Consider the following 19,318-nt stretch of genomic DNA (forward strand, 5'->3'; position numbering starts at 1 on the left):
CCCAGCCCCAGCACCACCACTAAGGAGGTGCCAAGGCTGTCCCGGGCCATGGGGCTGTCCCAGGCCATGGGGCTGTCCCGGGCCATGGGGCTGTCCCGGGCCGTGGGGCTGGTCAGCATCAGCAGCCGCGGCTGCAGCTTCCCCTGCCAAAAGCGGGCCCTGAAGCGCGGCCGCCCACAGGGAGCCAGAGAGCCGCAGGCACCCGAGAGCCCGCTGGCAAAGCGCCGCAGGATGGACGAAGTGGCAGCCCAGAGCGCTGGGACCAGCAGCCAGGTGGCAGTGCAGCTGTTGCAGGACACTCCGCCAGCCAGGAGCCAAGCACTTCTGTACATCCCAGCCTGGATCTTGCCCCGCTCCCAGGCGGGGCCGATTCGTACCAGGCAGATCTGGCAGCAGCAGCGGCGAGAGAAGAAGCCCTACAGTCGTCCCGAAAACCAGAGCAGGATCAGACAAGCACCAAGCCCTGGTGCTCACCCCCGTCACCCCTAAAAAGAAAGTTTTCTCTTTGTTTCAACTGGGAGATTCCACATTCCTTTTTCCAGTCATCTGCAGCTGATGTCCACACAGGGGCCTCAGCTCAGTGACACACTCCAGCACGTGTGTGCCCTCAAACACCCAAGCCGTCCCACGGCAACACCCAGTGTCATCATGTCCCATGGCCTGGAGATACCAGCCCTGCTTCTGCCAGGGGAAAAACAGAACGCTGCAAAAGGGCCAAGGAGATTTTGCAAGCATTCCTGGCTCAGGCGGCCTCAAGTGGGAGGGCACAGCTCTACCTGCTGCAGGTGCCCAGGAGGGAAAATCATGGCTGCATCAGGATTATTCTTCTCCCAGCACAGCCCAGGCACATTTCAATCTACCATTGCTGCCACTGAGGTTGCACGTACCAGCCTGGAGAGTAACTGGCCTAGTACAGCTCATGCTGAGAAGGCAAAACTAAGCCCAGCCCCTCCTCAGTAAAAATACACAGCATCTGAAAAAAAAATAGGCAGCACCCTCCTGTCCTCTGCAAATGGGACAAAAAGTTTAAAAAGTATAAAAAAATTCAACAGGTTTTGCAGAAGATACAGGTCAGACCGCGTGAGGCTGGAAAAGACTGCACAAGTTGTCAGAGGAAAATTAGTAGGAAATCCCTTCTTTCTGCTATTAAAATCTCAGGCTGTTGCCATCAGACACTGAAGCCCCAAGAAAAGTGCTTCAGCACCAGCATCCAACTGAGCACCTGCTTGATGCACCTCGGTGGAAAGACATCACTTTGCAAGCAGAATTCCTCCTCTGAGTTACGCACAACCTATTTTTTCCAACTGGAAGTGCTACTGGGTTTTGTTACCCAGCATTTAATATTAAATTGTGGAAGCATTTGAAATGCAAAGGGAATGAAAACTGGCAGTATTTAAAGAAAATTGGCTGCAAAACTCCAATATTTGCACCATTCTAAAAAGGGAACCAAGGTACCACAAGTCCTAAATGACTCATCACTAGAGCTCTCTCAAACAAGGAATAAAGCCTAAGAGGGAAATGAACAGATAGATTTGAATTTTATTGGGCATTAATACAGCTTTACAAAGGATTAGGTTGTTTGCACGACAAAGACCTTTACTTTGATTCAGAGATTAGTTTGGGTTTTCCTTCAAATTCCAGAGAGCTGGCAACAGATCTCTGGGTGGTGTCCACAGGCCAGGGCAGTCAGGGCAAGGCAAGGGCCAACAGCTCATGGGAAGCAGCAGAAAAAAGCACCATGCAATGGGCTGAAGGTGGGATGGGAACAGGATGGAGGGACCTCTGCTCCCAACTGAGCTGGCCTACAGTGGGTGTAACTGTGATGAATAAGCACCCACTTGAACCCAAAGGTAATTCTGCACTCATATCTGGGGTCCCCAGCATAAGAACATGCACCCACTGGAGTGACTCCAGAGAAGGGTCACAGCAATGATCCAAGGGCTGCATCTTCTGCTATGGAGATGGGCTGAGAGACCTGGGCTTGTTCAGCCTGGAGAAGAGAAGGCTCCAGGGAGACATCAGAGCGCCTCTCAGTGCCTAAAGGGCACCAACCTTCTCAAATGCTGCCATGCTTACCCACTCCAATCCTGCAATGTTCCACTGCCTCAGAAACTGGACATGGCTGCTTGTCACAGCACATGTCACAGTTGAGACAGCCACAACACACACAGTTCCACCACACCATTTCAGAAGGTTTGAAGCTTTTTCCAATCCACAGGAACACCTTTCCTCATCAGAAGGCTTCTGGTGTCTGCCCACACAGAGTAGCAGCACATCACTTCAGAAGGCTGCAAGGATCTGCCCTTCTTGTCCTTCAGCCCAGCCTTTTATCCCCTCCTGTTGATGCCCTGCACCAGTGTGCCCCCTGCTCCCTTTGGTGCTTGCTCAGTGCCCTTGGGCACTCCTTGCCTTCAATGCTGCTCACCTGTTCTGCACAGCTGTAGCCAATTAGGGGTGAGGCTTGGCCACAGCCCCACCCCAATTCCCACAAACGGTGTGCCTACCACTGCTCTGCCAAAATCCTGCCATCTTCCCATATCCCTTTGCTCCTTGTGCTCTCAGGATTTTTCTTTTCAATACCCTTTTACCACACTTCTTTTGGCCTTTAGGAAGCCCTTCAGTCATCAAGAATTCCAAAGTTTTGTGACTTTGAACAAAGCAAAAATTGGGCCCTGGAACATTTGCACACAAAAGCATCTGTTCTACAGCATTATGGATTAAAAGTTTTCTTCTAACTCCCATCTACTGTCCAAACCAAGATGCATAATCTTAGTTGCCACCTACTATCTTTCTGGAATCCAGTATTGTAACCATGAACACACATGGGGAAAGGCCTAAACTCCAGTGTTACCCCAATTACTTGTGGTTCTTAATCATAGATTAGCTTTTGAGCTTCAGCATTGCCCAGAGCTACAAACAAGTTGTCCTGCTTTGAAAGAGTTTAAAGAGGTGGGAACTCTGAAATGGGTAACCTCCCCTTGATTCCAACCAATCCCTTTCTACCAATAAGGAACAAGTGAATAGATATATGCGATAAGATATAATTGAAAAAAAAAAAAAACCACAAAAAACCAGCTTAATAACAAACAGAATGCCAAAAGGGATCTGCTACAATCTGCTAGATTCCAAAATCTTTACTAGAATTCCAAACTTCTAAATCCTGAACTGCCATGGGAACAAATAGGGGCACTAAATGCCAGAAAGACCCGTTCCCAGGGCATTGCTCATCTCTCAGCCTGAGAAAGTGGCTCAGTCCTCTGATGCTTTCTGCCAACTGTCACATCAGACTGTTGAAAAACTCTACTTAAAAGTTTTATTTAGTAGTACTTTTACTACCTTAAAACTGGCACAACCTTTTATTAACCTGGTGTGATGTTTACAAGACTGTTCTGCCAATTAGTTAACTCTGTGGAGGTACATTACAGCCATAGTTTCCCCAATACATCTTATTTTAACCATTAGGCTACAATTCTAGCTTTATTATCAAGAGATATTCCCCTTCAAAATAAAAATTATCCAAATTCTATATCAATCTTTAACCTGCTCCAACACTTAAACCACATATTTGAACTGAAAGACTGATGTAATGATGATAAGGAGTTCAGTCCCTCAAAAAACAAAACACAATCTACAGGATTATGTGAATTAGAAGTGATCCATTTCATGGGAAAAGGAGTTGTATATTAAATGCAGACTGCCCTTGAGTTTCTGCATCTTTTAAATTGTGTGAACAGGAGAACTTTTATCTGCACCACCTTCAGGGACTCAGGAACCCAAATTTGCATCTATTCCAAACCCCCAAACTGGGCTGTTATGTCAGATTCAGGACTTGACTAGGAACTGTACCTGGAGCCAAAACATCTTTTCCAGCTGTAAGTTTTGTTGAAATAGTATGCTTCCATCAAAATTTTAAGTTTTTGACAAATTGGCAGTTTTTGATATTAAAATGACTTTTGATATTAAAGTGACCTTCTCAGAAAAACTCAAACTCTAATCCTGAACAAAACAGCCAAACTTTTCAAAAGACTATGAGGATTCTTCTGGTTATCAACAAGTAATTGCTATTTAAAAGGAACAATGCACTCTTGAAGTCAAGAACCTAATGAAGATATTGGAATTGTGTAGATGGAGCTGACATGCCTCAAAATTATGAAATCCTGACAATGCTCTCAGCAGAGGGGTAAGACTGCACTAAATCACTGGAGATTACACTGAATCACAGAATAGGCTGAGTTGGAAGGGACCCATAAGGATAATCAAGTCCTGCACAGCACCATCCCAAGGAGTCACACCTTGTGCCTGAGGGCATTGTCCAAACACTTCTTGAACTGTCAGGTTTAGTGCTGTGACACTTGCCTGGGGAGCCTGTTCCAGTGCCCAACCACTCGCTGGGTGAAGAAACTTTCACCAATATCTGCCCTAAACATCCCCTGACACAACCTCAGACATGAACATCTGAATATTTTGTTGATATGCTGATTCTGTGTCCACAAAAAATAAAGGCACAAGTGCAGGATTATTATTTTTAACTCTTTTCAGATATCTCAAGAAGAATGGAGATGGTAATGTGACAAACCTGCAGCGTGAACTAAGTTTCCATGGCCTAGAGAAAGACAGACATACACAAGATAATAATTTGGTTAACTGAAAGAGCTCATTACATTTTGTTTTGCTATCCATAAACTCCCTGATCTCTACTAAATGATGAAGGATAGCATGTGAATTGTCTGTTCTGTACCATACACAGCTAATGGCAGTTTCTTAAGGCACCCCAACTGGACCAGAATTTTATGGGTACTGCACACCTTGTCTTGGTTGCCCTGTGAGGTGCAGGCTCCCCATTAGGGTAAACCCCTGCTCACCATTTTACCAACTGCATTTCCTAGGATCAAAATGTCCAGACCTCCAGAGACCCTCCCCAGAATGTCACCAGGAATGTGTTGTATTTTCCTGTGAAAAGCTTCAGGTGCCAAACACAACCTAAGGAGCAGTTTGAGCAAACTGCCTCGGAGGGGATGTTGAATGTGCACAAACACGTGCTCTGTTTTTGCAAGGGAACCAGCCAGATCCCTGCTGATGCATCAAGTGCAGGAAAGTATTTGGCACCAGAATTTATCCCCTTGTAGGCAGTGGAAAAACATTCCATTTTTACTTGTTCAGATGTGTCTATACATAAGGAAAGCATTCTGTCTGTCTTGTTGTGCAAAGACAGTAACCCTGTCCACTGCTCTGGTGCTCCTAGGTATGGCAAGGCCAAGAGGACTGCACCTTTCCTTGTCGTATTTTAGCCCCTCTTTAACCTGAGCTGTACTTGCTGACAAGAAGGAATCTCAGGACAGATGGGGTCCCTGCACTCCAAGGGCAGGCCTTGATTGCCACTGAGCAGATCTGGACTATGACTGGGCCCAGCCACCCCTGGGCTCCATCAGGAATTTAGAAAGCCAAGGGATCTTCTCATAACCTTATGACTCAATGGAGGGGTCTCTCATACCCTTTGCATGCCTGGTCTTCATGCAACTCACTCTAAATTGGTTCTAATAAAATCTTCCTCTATATGTTTCTTCTGTGTACTAACAGAGTGACTCTTACCAAACTCCATTAGGTCTTGCTTTCAAAAATTTATTTTAAACCTGGTTTTGTTAATACCTTTGATGTTGGTTCTTCAAGTGGCCAAACCCATTCATTTGCAACGGGCTCCCACAATGGAAACTGAAATGAAGTGGGGAAAGGATGGGAAATGCCTGAATTTTGTCCTGATGTACAAGGAAAATAAATTCATGGGAGCTGGGAAGCACTGCAAGTTCATTACCACAAAAGATGAGTAGGGAATAGTCTGCTTAATTAGCTGGGGGGAGGTCCCTCAAAAATGTGTGAAACTGAAGGATGAGGGAAAGAAAAAAAAAAAAATTGAAAAACCAACAAAACCAGTCCAGAACAAAGACAGCAAAGAGCACCATGAGGGGAATAATGAAGCCCTCAAGGCAGAAAGAGAATAGAAAATAGGGTCTGAAAGCCTGAGCTTCTGACTAAAGAGAGAGAGGCAAGAGCACAGTCCAGTCACAGCTAACAGGAAAGACTAAGAGTGCTCAGACAGGATGAAGAGCCAGCAAGGTTAAAGGAAGAAATGTGCCATGGCCAGACCTCAGTGCTCTATTCCAGCTTTAACACCCTCACTGGTATCTTTGGCAGCACTGGCAACTTTATTTTAGTCGTGCTGTGCAGCCCCAACCTTCATCCAATACCCTTCAGGAAAATCTTTATGTATATTTGTACTTTATAACTTTAATCTAATTAGACTAAACATGCTTCATATAACTAATTTCCAGTAAAAAATGAAATACATATGCCTCAGCACACCGTATTTTTTCCTATCAAGAATCTCCTAACCTTCAAACATCTCTACAATGAACTTTTAATGAAAGGGTACTTTGTAAATGCTTGGAACAAATATAAGCAGAGGGGAGACAATTTCCTTCTTCTATTAAACAATGCAGCAAAGCGTGAAACCTTCCAAATATTAAAACAAATGTTTATGGCCTCCCTTTTTCTTCCCATAACAATCTTAAAGATAAATAAGAAAACTTTTAGGTTTCAACAGGCACATTTCTTTTCAGCATCTCATGCAGTACAGCCAAAAAAGCACAGAAGTACTGGTTTGATGGGGGCCTTCTGACAGAAAGGTTGAAACAGCTGTTGTATTGGATAACACAGAGGATCAAGATTTAAGGTATTTGGAAATATACTGTGATGCAAATAACAAATGAAAGAAACAAAAATTTGACCTTGCTCAGCTCCCTTCAAGTCATGCTGAAGTTTTCACTCACACAGAATGAGCTGCTTTAGCAGACACAACCCCAAGAAGGTTTCCATCAAAAGCTGGTTTAATAAAAGACAAAAAAACCATGGAATGGAAGCATGTCCCATCTTTACAAACAGCATTTACACTTAGAGTGGCCACCACGTGTTCTTAGCATCAGAATAACAGAAATCTTTTGATTTAAGATGAGAAGTCTAAGACACACACTTTCCTTCACTTACCCACTAAGGAGTGAAGACAATCACACAAAATCTGGATTTTCCTGTCCCCACAACATAAGGCAGGTCAGCTGTAGCATTCAAATTAAAAACAATTAATTAAATTTCCTAAAATAGGCAAGATTACAAAGGAAAAAATTCTGGAATTATGTATCTCCAATCCTAATTCTTAACTCTTCCTAAAAATCGAGACACATTGGCAAGCAGATTGTTATTTTGGCAAAACTATTCTAAATTATCATCCCATGCTTACAAAAGATAACTCTGGATGTGCCTGAGCCACAGATAATGATTTAAGCATTCATCTGGTAATTTCCCCTCTTAAGTTAAATTGCATCCAATGAAGTTTTAAACATTCAGTTGCCAAACCACCTCTTTTCTCACTTTCATCTGTTTGCAAGGTCTTAAATCCATGTTCAAATGAAATTATTTAGTAGCAGTCTGAGGAACATCACAGCAGTATTCTTCCCTCTTTTCAGCTAGTGTAGCTAGCTTTTTTAAGCAGTTTCTACTTTATAGATTAAAAAAATAGTCAAAAAGACATAACTGACATCAGGGAATGAAAATATAATTAATTAATAATAATATTAATTTTGGCCTCTGATATATTTCAGATTTAAAAACACTAAGCATATGACATTTCAATGTAACTAGTATTCTTGAAGTTGGAAACAAGTTTCCCTAGGAATGGCCAATGGGAGAGGGGAAAACTGAATCCTAGCCAACAACAAAAAAAAGGCTTTCTAAAGAACTATTAATAACAAATCTTAAGAGAAGGGCATTTGTCTGCCCAACTGAGTAAATATGAAGTATTTCCACCATTAATTTTCTCATACAGTAAATCACTAAAACATAGACTAGTATCAAGAAAATTCTCTGGAATCAACACATCTCTGGTCCAAAGTTAGTTGGTAAAAACAACTCAGTGATTATTCCTCTCACAAATAGGGTTATGTCTTAGTTCAGAACAAATTTTCAAATGCTCCAGAAAGGCAAACAGCCTTACAAACAGCTTGTTGAATGACATGCCAACTGAAACAAGCTTGTAATAATGTTGTGAAATTACATTATCTGACACGTTTCAAAAGCTTATTCAGGTGCTTATTTAAGCCCATAAAACCTGTAGGGAAATAGAGACAGGATGACATTTCAGTCAGCTTACCATAACATTTTTCTAGTGAAATTGCATAGCAACATATTAATGCTGAAAAAAAGTGTCAGCAGTAAAAACAAATGCCAATAACCTACACACTTCCGTGAAGAAAAAAAAAAAAAAAAGCTACCGGTAACATACATCAGCACATTACAAAGGCACCACAGTCTTAACAGCAGTTTAGAGGATCAAATACATGCTCTAAAAATATCATACAGCCTCTTAACTGCACTCTAAAATGGGAGAACAAGGCAGTTTATACCACATGCCGTGTGAAATCTGCATCTCACATCGTTCTGCCAGTATGCACAATTTGGAGCAAACTGTCGAACTTTTCATTCCTCTCTGAACAAACAGACAGCAAGAATGGCTGTCAGTCTAAGAGCTTTTCATGGATGATGAAACTCAACAAAACTCAGTCATCAACTCACACACTCCAATGAGACACACCATTCTGCCCAGCAAGTTTCTGGTCTGAAAATCAAGATAGAAAGTGACAATCAGTTGTTTTAAAAAGTCCTTCTTGTACCTAACAAATTCTTTCAGTGACAAAAATAGCATGACAAAGTATCCCTTTTCCCACAACTCAATTCATCTGCAAGTCAATTCAGATCAGACTGTACCTGGAAAGTGCTTTAAGTGAAATCAGACAGGTGATAAGGAGAGAAGCCTGTTGGAGAATTTAAATGAATGTCATGTGAATTGAAATGGAAAAAGATGGTACAATTCTTAATAGCACAAGTGAAACACAAAAGACAACACCATTCAATAGCATGGAAGGAAGGATTCCAGCCTGCACCTATACTACTGATTTGGCTTGCAGCAGAATCATAGCTTGCAAGTGAATCTCCTCATCCTTCACACTCAGATCCATGGGCTCATTTCTCAGAGCACTTTAATGCAGATGTGGCTGGACTCACTCTTATCTACAGTGAGCCGGTGAGGTTATGAAGCTTCTCAGCCTCTGGTGTTAGACCCCACAACCAGCAAAAGAGTTGTCAGAACTGCCCAGTTTATCTGGGCTTTTTTGGAGGATGAGAGGGAGTTAGCAAAGGAAAAGAAAGGAAAACAAAGCAACCAAACAACCAGAAAATGGTTGTACCAATTTAACTGAATGCATGATTAGGTGTTGCAAGTTAATGTTCTAACTCTGTCTGAGAAAAGTGTCCAGTTAGGACACAGGAAGCACAGGAAAAAGTTTGATTTCTACTCTCTTACTGCTTCACACAACTTGTTTGGGAAATGATTTAACATAGTTTAGAGATTGACTAAATCCCCACTGGAGCAGTAAGGCTGTTTCAAGGTGCAAGGAACATTTCTTTCCTAGCAAAGTGAAAATAAAATATGTACATATATATTTAACTTTCACGTAGTTTGGCTGTCCTGAATCTTCGTGACAGTTGCAGACCACATGAACCAAGTCAAGTCTTGGTCCTTTGCAGAATATATAGCACTGAAAGTGGCAACTTATTTTCTTTGCCTCTAATCATACAGCCAGCATTTGTCTTCTTACAAAAGTAACCTGTTTTAATTGCTAAATTCTATTTTCAAGAGTTATTCCAGTATTTGAGAGTTTGTGTGATAGCACAAAGGACTTCAGCTGGAATTTCCCATAAGTGATTCAAGCACAATTTACCCTTAGGAAAGCAAAGTGGGGAAACAGTAATTAAATGTAAGCATCATAAATAAATATTTGCCAAAGACAAGGAAAGGCAACTCCATGACAACACAATTTATTACACACACCCAAAAAACCCCCAAAATTACTAAAGGCTTCAATTATACCCTTGTTCAAAAAAAATGAAGAATTCTCCCAACATAAAGCCACCAGATTAAGAAGAATTCTCTCCAAGTTATTCATTGCTCTAACTACACTGAGATCCCAATCTGATAAAGTTAACATGGAGATTTACATAAATGCTTAGTCCTGCACAGGAGAAACACCAATCAGACAGCTAGTTACATTCCTTTTCCTCAGCAAAATCCCTGTTTTCATCTCTACTCTTTCCCCAGCAGGGTACAACAATCACAGAACCACAGAATGGTTTGGGATGGAAAGACTTTCCAGATCATCTCATTCCAGTTCCCCTGCCACATGCAGGGACACCTTCCACTATCCCAGGTTGCTCAGAGCCCCATCCAACCTGTCCTTGGACACTCCAGGGATGGAGCAGCCACAGCTTCTCTGGCCAACCTGTGCCAGGGCCTCACCACCTTCACAGCAAAGTCAAGATTACTGGATTTTGGCTAAAAGTTGGAAATATAAAATCATGGAAATAAACCTCAAAGGTTTTCTAAGAACACACCTCTAGTATTTTTATTATTAAAAAAAATGAAAGGCAAAAACTGACATCTCCATTACTCTCTTAATCCCGTAGATTTGTCAAAGTATCCAAGCAAAACATGCCCATGTAAAGCTTCAAGCAATGGTAAAAACTCTTAGCGGAATTCCCATTAATTTCTAGAGCATATAAGCATCCCATTTATAAGCTCAATTTTCTCATTTAACAAATTCATTTCCTTTCTACAGATACCAAGACTATCTAAAATAAGCTTAGTTAAAACATTCCAGTGGTAGACATATTAAAACCTTCAAAACTTCAGCCAAAAGCCAACTGGCAGGAAAATTTTCAATGAAAACATTTACCTCACCTCATAATCTGAAGTGTGCTCTTTGAAGCAATATTTTTAGATCAAATCTATGGTAAAGTAGGACTTAAGGAGATTTGTTCATAGCATGCTAATGTATAAGGTCCTAATCTTATTTATTCCAAAACTTGGAGCTTCCAGTAAAATTCTGGTTTTTCCCCAGTAGTACTTTGGTTTTCTTCTGAAGATAATTGCTGCTGCAGATCTGTTGCTTATTACCTTTCAGACATGAACACATTTATCATGATTTAAGGGTGATTCTCCATCTCTGTTTCCCTCTTCCCCCACCTAAAATTTCAGGTTAAAGTTTTGGCTACCTCACCCCCTCACCACTGAGTGCACACTTACTGAGACCCAGATGCTTTAGAGACAACTGGGTCATTTGTGCACTGGCATAAAAACATAACAAAACCAAGGCCAGCCTTCATGATCTTTGAATTGTGTACTCTAAAAGAACCAGTGTTTTTAACAACAGACTATATAATTCATATATATTCAAATATATATATATATATATATATATCTAACAGACCTTTAAATTCCAATACTGCTATGTAGAGGAAAAAAATCAGTGTTTTCTTATTATATTTCCAGTCATAGAAAACCTACATTTTAATTCCAAGCTAAGAACCCAAAACAAACTCAGACTGGCAATAAGCCTTTTTCTCTTAGCCAACAATATCTTAATCAAACTTTCCATTTCCTTTGTTTACAAAGTCCCTTCTTGCTCCCATGATACATTCAGCACAGATCCTGAGAGCACCATTCATCTAGGAAATTGCTGCTAAATGGGGTAGAAAAATGTTATGTGCAACAGCACTGTCACTGCCTCTAGGTCCCCAGGCTTTCTTCTGCATGGTTTGTACACAAGTGACAAAACTGAAAATCTCAAACCCCACCTCATTTTGACCTTGTCTTTGTTGCTTTTCCCTGCAAACACCTATATTTTCTCCTCCTTGAAGCATGCTAGAAAACAGTCTTTAAAAAAAATGGAAAACCACGTTAGTGTAAAGTGCAAGAACAGTGAAAAAGTCAAAAGACTACCAGAGTATCTTCAGAGAAGGTTCTGCAGTAAACTGCCTCAGCTGCTGATAAACCTCAGTCCTTATCTGAAAGAGCTGCCTTGAAGACACAAGTGGATAGTTGTCTCCTTGCCCATTCATTCCTTGTTAAAGCTGCCAGATTTGCCTCTTTACACAAAAGACCACAATTCCGATATTTGCTTTTTCTTTTGAAACTCAGCTATGCAGCTCAGCTATGCAAAGCAGCAGAAAAAGCCAATGTGCATTCCAGATTAAGGATGCAAAACCAGAACTTAAATCCAAACCAGTTTCTTTCTGTGGAGCACAGGACGTGTATGGTGTGTGCTCATTCTTTCCACTCCAAACAATACATGCTGGAAGGTATCTTGTGGTGTTCACTGCATGTTCTGTGCAAAGTTCCTGCTCTCTCCTATCCTGCTACCAGGGGACACCATAATCACCACTATTAAAGCTGTCCTTTATCAAGTGTTAGAACAAGCAAATCATGCAGCCTGGATCTGCTAGCACAGCTTTTACATAAATGTCAAATCTGCCCATTTGTAATGGGCACAAGACATTAAGTGAAATAAATGCCACAGAGAGATTTGGCTTCTCGTGCGCTGCAACAGACGTGACAGATTTCAAATACAAAACCTGCTGATTGGAAGACTTTTTTAATTGCCAAAATGTTACCATCCGTTCTTCTAGGTCTACTGAGAAATACAGGAAGGTTTGCTGCAGCCAGAGTTTGACAAATTAGTGGTAAATGACAGGTAATGGCTTTAAACTGACAGGAGCCAAGTTTAGATGAAATATTAGGAAGAAATTCTTCAATATGAGGGTGGTGAGGCCCTGGCACAGGTTGCCCAGAGAAAGTTTGGATGTCCCATCCCTGGAAGTGTTCCAGGCCAGATTAGATGGGGCCCTGAGCAACCTGGTCTGTTAAGTGGCATCCCTGCCAGGAGCAGGGGGGGGTTGGAAAAGGTACAAAATGGCCTTTAAGGCCCCTTCCAACCCAAACCATTCTTTAAAAACTTTAGTTGTACATCTGAGGCCTTTCCCATCTGCCCTGGATTTTTCTCCCTCCTCTGCATATCAGATCATTTGGGCCAGACCTGTGAATGAGATTCTTTGTGGAAATTTGATCACAAGTTTCTTCTTAGTGCAAGGAAGCTCCACTTCTCACATGGTTTACAGGGCTTCTTGCAGGTTTAAAGGCTGGTGCAAAAATCTGGGGGTTGTTAGAAATCATTAGAAATTATAAGCTGAATGGAAAAACAAAACCAAAAACAATAGCTCCAAATCCCTGACCCGGTCACACAGCTAGAAGACCTAAAATCTTTAAGAAAAATCAAGGTAATGACACATACTTTTAGAATAGGCTTGCAGCAAAACCAGCCAGCCCTACTAAAACACTCCAGCCAGCCCTACTAAAGACAGAACTGAAGTTAATCCACTTCACATGAAAGAGAAACAGGGAGAACTGTGGGTGTTCTGGGAGGCAATGCCTCTTCAAGCTCAGACACACTTCTTTGACACAATTTGACCTGCTGTATCCTATTTTGGAACCCTGGCACAAGGTACAACATAGCTCTCAGTGGGAAAAGGATAAATGTGGTTATAAAAATCAGACAGGAAGAGACCTAAGCACGGAGACAGCTGAATAAAACTGAATTCTTGCAGTTTGACTAGTTGAGGCTGGTAGTTGTCAAGAATGAGATACTGAACTAGAGGGAATTAGCCTGTCATCATGGCAGTCCTAACTTTCTTATATTTCTAAAAGGAAAGGCATGCTGTATTTCTTTCTATAAATCCCAAACACGATTCAAATGCTAGACTGCAGATAAGAGAATAACTGTTAAAAAGCGTAGCTGTCTCCTAAACACAAAGCTAAAAACTGAAGGAAATATCTTTGCCAAAATATAATAGCAACCTCTGAACTCTCTTTAATTCCATATCTGGCTTCTGTTTAATCAAAGCAATCTCCTCCCCCCATTAAAAGCCACTTTGGCTTGGATCTCTAGGAAACCCCAAGTGCAAGGTCGGTGCTGGAGCTGTAACTTGAAAGAAGTGTCATTGCACCAACCTAGGGGCCAGGCTGTCACCACAGTGTGGCATTTGTCATCCCCCATTCCATTAATCTGCCAGCTAATAAAACTCTGCATGCTGCCTCTTGCTCAGGAATTAAGAGTCCCCATGCCAAACCATGGAGCCTTTTCCATCTTACAAGAAGTAGTTACCCAGCAGCACAATTGTCTCTTTGCTATGAGCAACAAACTAATAGGGGTAATGGTTCTAACCACGGCCTATTTTCAAGGGTTTTTTACAGGTATCAGTTAGTGATGCTTCAGAGGGAGATTATCAAGTATTCCCTCAACAAAAGCAAAATTTAAGACACTGTTTCAATTCCTTCCACATGGGCAATACACCCCGAAATTACCAATCAGATTAGCACTGCTTGGTGTTCCTACAGTTTCAGAGTTTCTCACCTGAATTAAAAAGTGAGACCTGGGGTTTTCTAATTAGAGTCTAAAACAACCCCAAAATACATTACTATAATAGAAAATTTTACCCTCAGAGAAATGCCAGATTTTTATTCCTTTTTCAGACCAGATTTTCACATTTTGTTTAAGGTTAGGGTGAATTAAAATTTCTGACTTTGGAGGTGAACAAAGTTCCCCATATTTTTAAAGGCTATACTTAAGAAACATCCTGGGATCCACACTGTGCAAGCAAAGAGCTTCAATTTAGCTTCACTAAAATTCAGACTTTTAGTGAAGCTCTCTAAAGCAGCTGAAGTCTGGTCCTGCTTTCTATGTTGAAGGACCTATCATTCATACTTGAAAAAAAAAAAATCACTCCTTATGGGTGTATTCACTGTAGAACAACAAAATACATATTTTTTTAAGAGAACTCCACAAGTAGAGCACTGAGCTGAGTTACACAGTGGCTTAAGGCTGCAATAATCTTTTGTTTTGGTAGGATCAATAACCAAAGCTAAGTATTAAACACTGTGCTTGAAAAATAAGTGTCCATTTCAGGAGCCATTTTTACAGCCCAAGGCAATATTTCAGCATATTTGTATTCTGCTACAGAATTTCTGTTTCAGCTTTGCTTTCTTTTGTTTCATTCATGGAGCAAAATTCCATGTGGATGTACTCTGCTCTTTCTTGAGGGAAGGAAATACATTTTTAATTAATTTAACAAATTAGTCACACTGCAGAGGCATAAATAACCTCTGTACCAATACCAAGTTCAGTAGCCCTTTCACAGCAGCTGTTAACACCTCTTCTCACTGCCAGAAACTTCCGGATGGCAACTTGGAACAGAATCTTTCCATTTCACAGCAAGATAAGCCATTCTGATTCTTTCTCTGTTGGAGCAGGACAACAATATTTTAGCACTTTAGTATTTAGAGGAAAAAAAAAAATTTTAAAAACGCAAAGATCAAAATTATGAAGTGAAAAATGCCTAACTGAAAACCAATACATTCTTTTTTTAAAACCAAGGATGAGAATTAAGTTGAATGAGAGCCCAAAAAGTAAAAGGAAACAGGCAAAACCATGGAAGAAAGTCAGGGTGGAGAAGTAGCAAGAGTGTATAAGCACCAGGAGCTGAGGGAATCAATAAGAAGGTTATGATCCAGAGGGAGATACAAATCTACACAAATCATGTGCCATAATTCAGCTCCAGCTCCAGATGGGCAGAAATGAAAGACAGGAAAATATCAAAGTAGAAAGAGGAGGGGGAGAGAGAGAAACAGAGAACCAGAGAGATTATTTTACTTTAAATAATGTATGGTTTATTAGAAAAGCTCAGTGATAGTCTGCAGTTAAAGTATTCTCAGCTGCAAACTTCATCTGCAACGGCTCAGCTTTGCCCTTGAGTATTTAGCAATTTTAATTAAAATCTCTCATATTTCTGAGTAATTTTTGCTAATATGTTTCTGTTCCAATTTCAGGCAATGAAAGGGGGTCTTACTCAGACCTCTAAAACAATCAGTAAGTTCCACAGAGTGTGTGCTGTCAAGAGGCCAAAGCCATAAAACTCATGATTCTCTTACACAATGTGAACTGAACATTAGAAAATATCCTGCAGGGAATAATCCTGTGCTGGCAAGCAGACAGACAGGATGGCTTAATGAGCCTTTTCTATCAATTTCTATGATGTTATCACTGCAGTACTTGACCTTATCATTAGGGTAGTTTAAGGAAATTCCCATATTTTAAAATATCCAAGGAGGTTAAAGCTTGGTGCCATTAGACCATCTGATTCTATCTCTTGCTGCTGGTCATAAAGCATCTCCTCCCATTCCTTCCACATTTCTGAAATTAAAATTAAGAATTATTCCTAGACCTTCTAAATCTCCATGCTCAAGCAGGACTTCCTTCTACAAAGCAGGAAGAAACTGGGGCAAAAATCATTGCCCTATCCTAGCCAGCACTGCCAACCACAGAGTGAACACCTGAACTGATTTACCCCTGATGGAATTTTCTCAGGTGGAAACATTTCGCTGTTGAAATCATGTTCACCTGTCTGTAGTAGCACACAGCTGGAATAAATCAATCGGAATGAAACTCGTGTCTCTCTTCACTGGGATCATACAAATGCAGCAAAGAAGAAAATTTGTCAAATTATCATCTTTGATAGCTCACCTAAAGCCATAACCACACACTTCTCCATTCAGCTTGGAACTGTTTCCTTTCATTAAGATAAATTTTCCCAAACAGCCTCTATCATGGAATTCTTTTGCCCTCACACTCAATGATTCAACTCCCCCACATCCTGAAAGGAAAACAGCTGTCTACGCCCAAACTGCTTTACTGATCCAGCAGAACTACTGTAAGCAAGTCTGAAATTCTTGTTGTTCTTTTATTTGGAGACCTAGGGAAGATTATGGAGTAAAGCATCCTCAGCTTGAGCCTCCTGGGGCACAATATTGATTCCGTCCAACCACAGCCAGTTACAAAACATCTGACTCGTGCAGTTCTTGGTGGATAGGCTGCCTTGCCAAGCAAGCAAGAAGATTAAATTAAATATTAAAACTCAAAATATGAAATATCTTCCACTGTTCCAGGATCTTTTTCCTCACTGGTTGCAAGTGAAGGCAGAAAGATGATCCTGCCACAAACTGTGCTTCAAGGACTGGGTGTGCAGTTGGCAGGTACTCAAGCCTATATTTAAAAGTATAGTGGGGATGAGGGAGAACTGAGATGAGGGGGAAAGAGAGGGTTGCTAAGAAGGGTGGGCTATTTTGGGATTAAAAAAAACTTTGTAATCAAATCAGGGTTGTTTTTTTTTTTTTCCCCTGGGGATATGGGAGGTGGGGGAAGAGAGAAGGAGGGAAAGGGAAAGGTTTTACAGATCCTTCAAAGTGTTGAACAAAACAAAACAAAACAAAACCCTTCCAAACTTAAAATATGTGAAATCTAAATACAAGAAGTGTTTTTAAAAAGAAAAGTACTGATAATTTCTCCCTCAGAGTGCATGGAGAAGCTCTGTCACTGAGAAGATAAACACAAGGTGTACATCAAGAACATGAGTAAAATGGTTTTTTCCCTTGGAAACAGTATCTGCTCAATATACATTTTAAGCACATTGACAACAGATTTACTGAATCTTCTAATGGTCTGACAGGTAATTAATTAGAAAAAAACCTATTTTACATAAAAGAGCATCATATCAAACTTCTAAGACCTGATAAATCCGTAGCAAATATGTTAATTTAAAAGGACCAGGCCAACTTAAAGTGAGGATGGTATTTCACTTTTCAATATATTGCTAGGGTAGGAATATTTTCTTTGTAACTGAAGTTCCTCAGACATGCCCTCTTATTTATTTAATATATTAAAAAAATACACTTTATTTCCTGACCAGCAGACCATTCCACTTTTATTAAAGATTATTCCTCTGACAATACCTTCTTTTTTCACTTTTTTAACCTCTTTTTTGGAAAGTTACTTAAAGCACATAAAGATTATTTAAAATATAGGTCAACAGATATCTCTCCTACAACAGTTACTGCATTGCCCCAAGAGACAGGCATGGGGATTACTAATATAGTATAAACTGCATGGCAAAATGAACAGTATAATGAAAAGAGCCTTTACATTGTGAGAGAATCTTAAAATGCCTTTAAAGGACGGGAAGAATGCCAGAAAACCTTCTAGTGAACAAGGTTGTCTTTAATAAAACATTGCCTAAAATTTGCTGAATTAGTCATAGGCCCATCCTGCTTCTTTTAAACCAAATGGGAATTAAAAACTGGGGAAAAAATATTACATTTAATAGCAAAAAGGATGGGAATAACTTTTGAGCATGAGAAATATGCTACAGTTGGTGCCAGGTAGTGGTGCACACACCAGTGGCCTCCATTCCCAGCTGTGCTTTCTAACCCATTTCTTCACTCTATTTCCCTTGATTTCTCATCCATAAATAACACCATTGAATTATTTTATCTCCTCAACACAGTGTATTAGAAAATAGTGGAAAGTATTAGAAACATAAAAAGCCTCATAAAAGCAGCAGCTAGCATCTGAGAGCTACAGACAGGTAGGAGACCTTTGCTATCATCAAACCAAGAGTCAGAGCAGTGATGCTGTAAAAAACAAGTTGGAATTTCAAGGAGAAGAATGATCAAGAACAGAGCAGGGAGACCCTGCAAAAGATCAGTTCTCAGTTTACAGAGACTCTGGGCATTGGCTTGTGTTCTCATTAAAGCTAGAAGAATCAGAAGGTCTGCCAGATACATAATGCAACATAGAAAGTATTTTCAAATAGAAGCCTTCCTCCCCACAAAATGCATTTTCCAAACCTCTTATTGTGCTCTTCTCACTTACACATTACAGCTCTCTGTCCTGCTTGTTTATGAAAATACACTCTCACTGGCTTTCTTTTTACCTTGCTTCTCAGTCTGTCCCTCACGATTCATTCTTGTCTATCTCTTGTAATACTAGCTCCTGTATCAATATTAAATCCAGATGAGAGTTCCTGACAAAAAAGAAATTAATTCATTCATGGATTGGACCCATCTGCCAACAGATGTAATGGGACTGAAAACAAGAATCCTCTAATTTCACTATTGCTCTGTGAAATATACTCTTTTCTTTCAAAAAGGATTTTTTTTTTTATCATCTTCAAACTGGAGTTCAAAGAATAGGAAATTCATACTTCAACTTTATTCACCACAACCACGTCATTTGAAGGGGAGATAATCTCAAAGATGAAGACTGAGGGGGAGTCTCAGGTTATAAATTAGGTGGGAGAGCAGGTTCCAGTTCCACCACCATATAGGGCTGATGCTCCAGGGGCTCTGCTTTTCAATAATCCGACGGCAGATGTACCAGCACAGTCACACAGCATCGCAGATTTCGCAAGATCATTGCCAGTCTTGCAGCTTTTTGGGATTTCCTTACTTCTCCAATAGGTTTATTGCACACTCAGGCACACGTACACATGC

General features: G+C 40.6%; 1 protein-coding gene across 1 annotated transcript in view; it reads left to right on the forward strand.

Annotated features, from left to right (window-relative positions):
• Positions 1–19,318, forward strand: part of LOC143693004 (uncharacterized) — a 680,702-nt gene that overhangs the window by 138,461 nt on the left and 522,923 nt on the right. The window lies entirely within an intron of this gene.

The sequence above is a fragment of the Agelaius phoeniceus genome, unplaced genomic scaffold (assembly GCF_051311805.1).
Source record: "Agelaius phoeniceus isolate bAgePho1 unplaced genomic scaffold, bAgePho1.hap1 Scaffold_113, whole genome shotgun sequence".
NCBI classification, from domain to species: Eukaryota; Metazoa; Chordata; class Aves; order Passeriformes; family Icteridae; genus Agelaius; species Agelaius phoeniceus.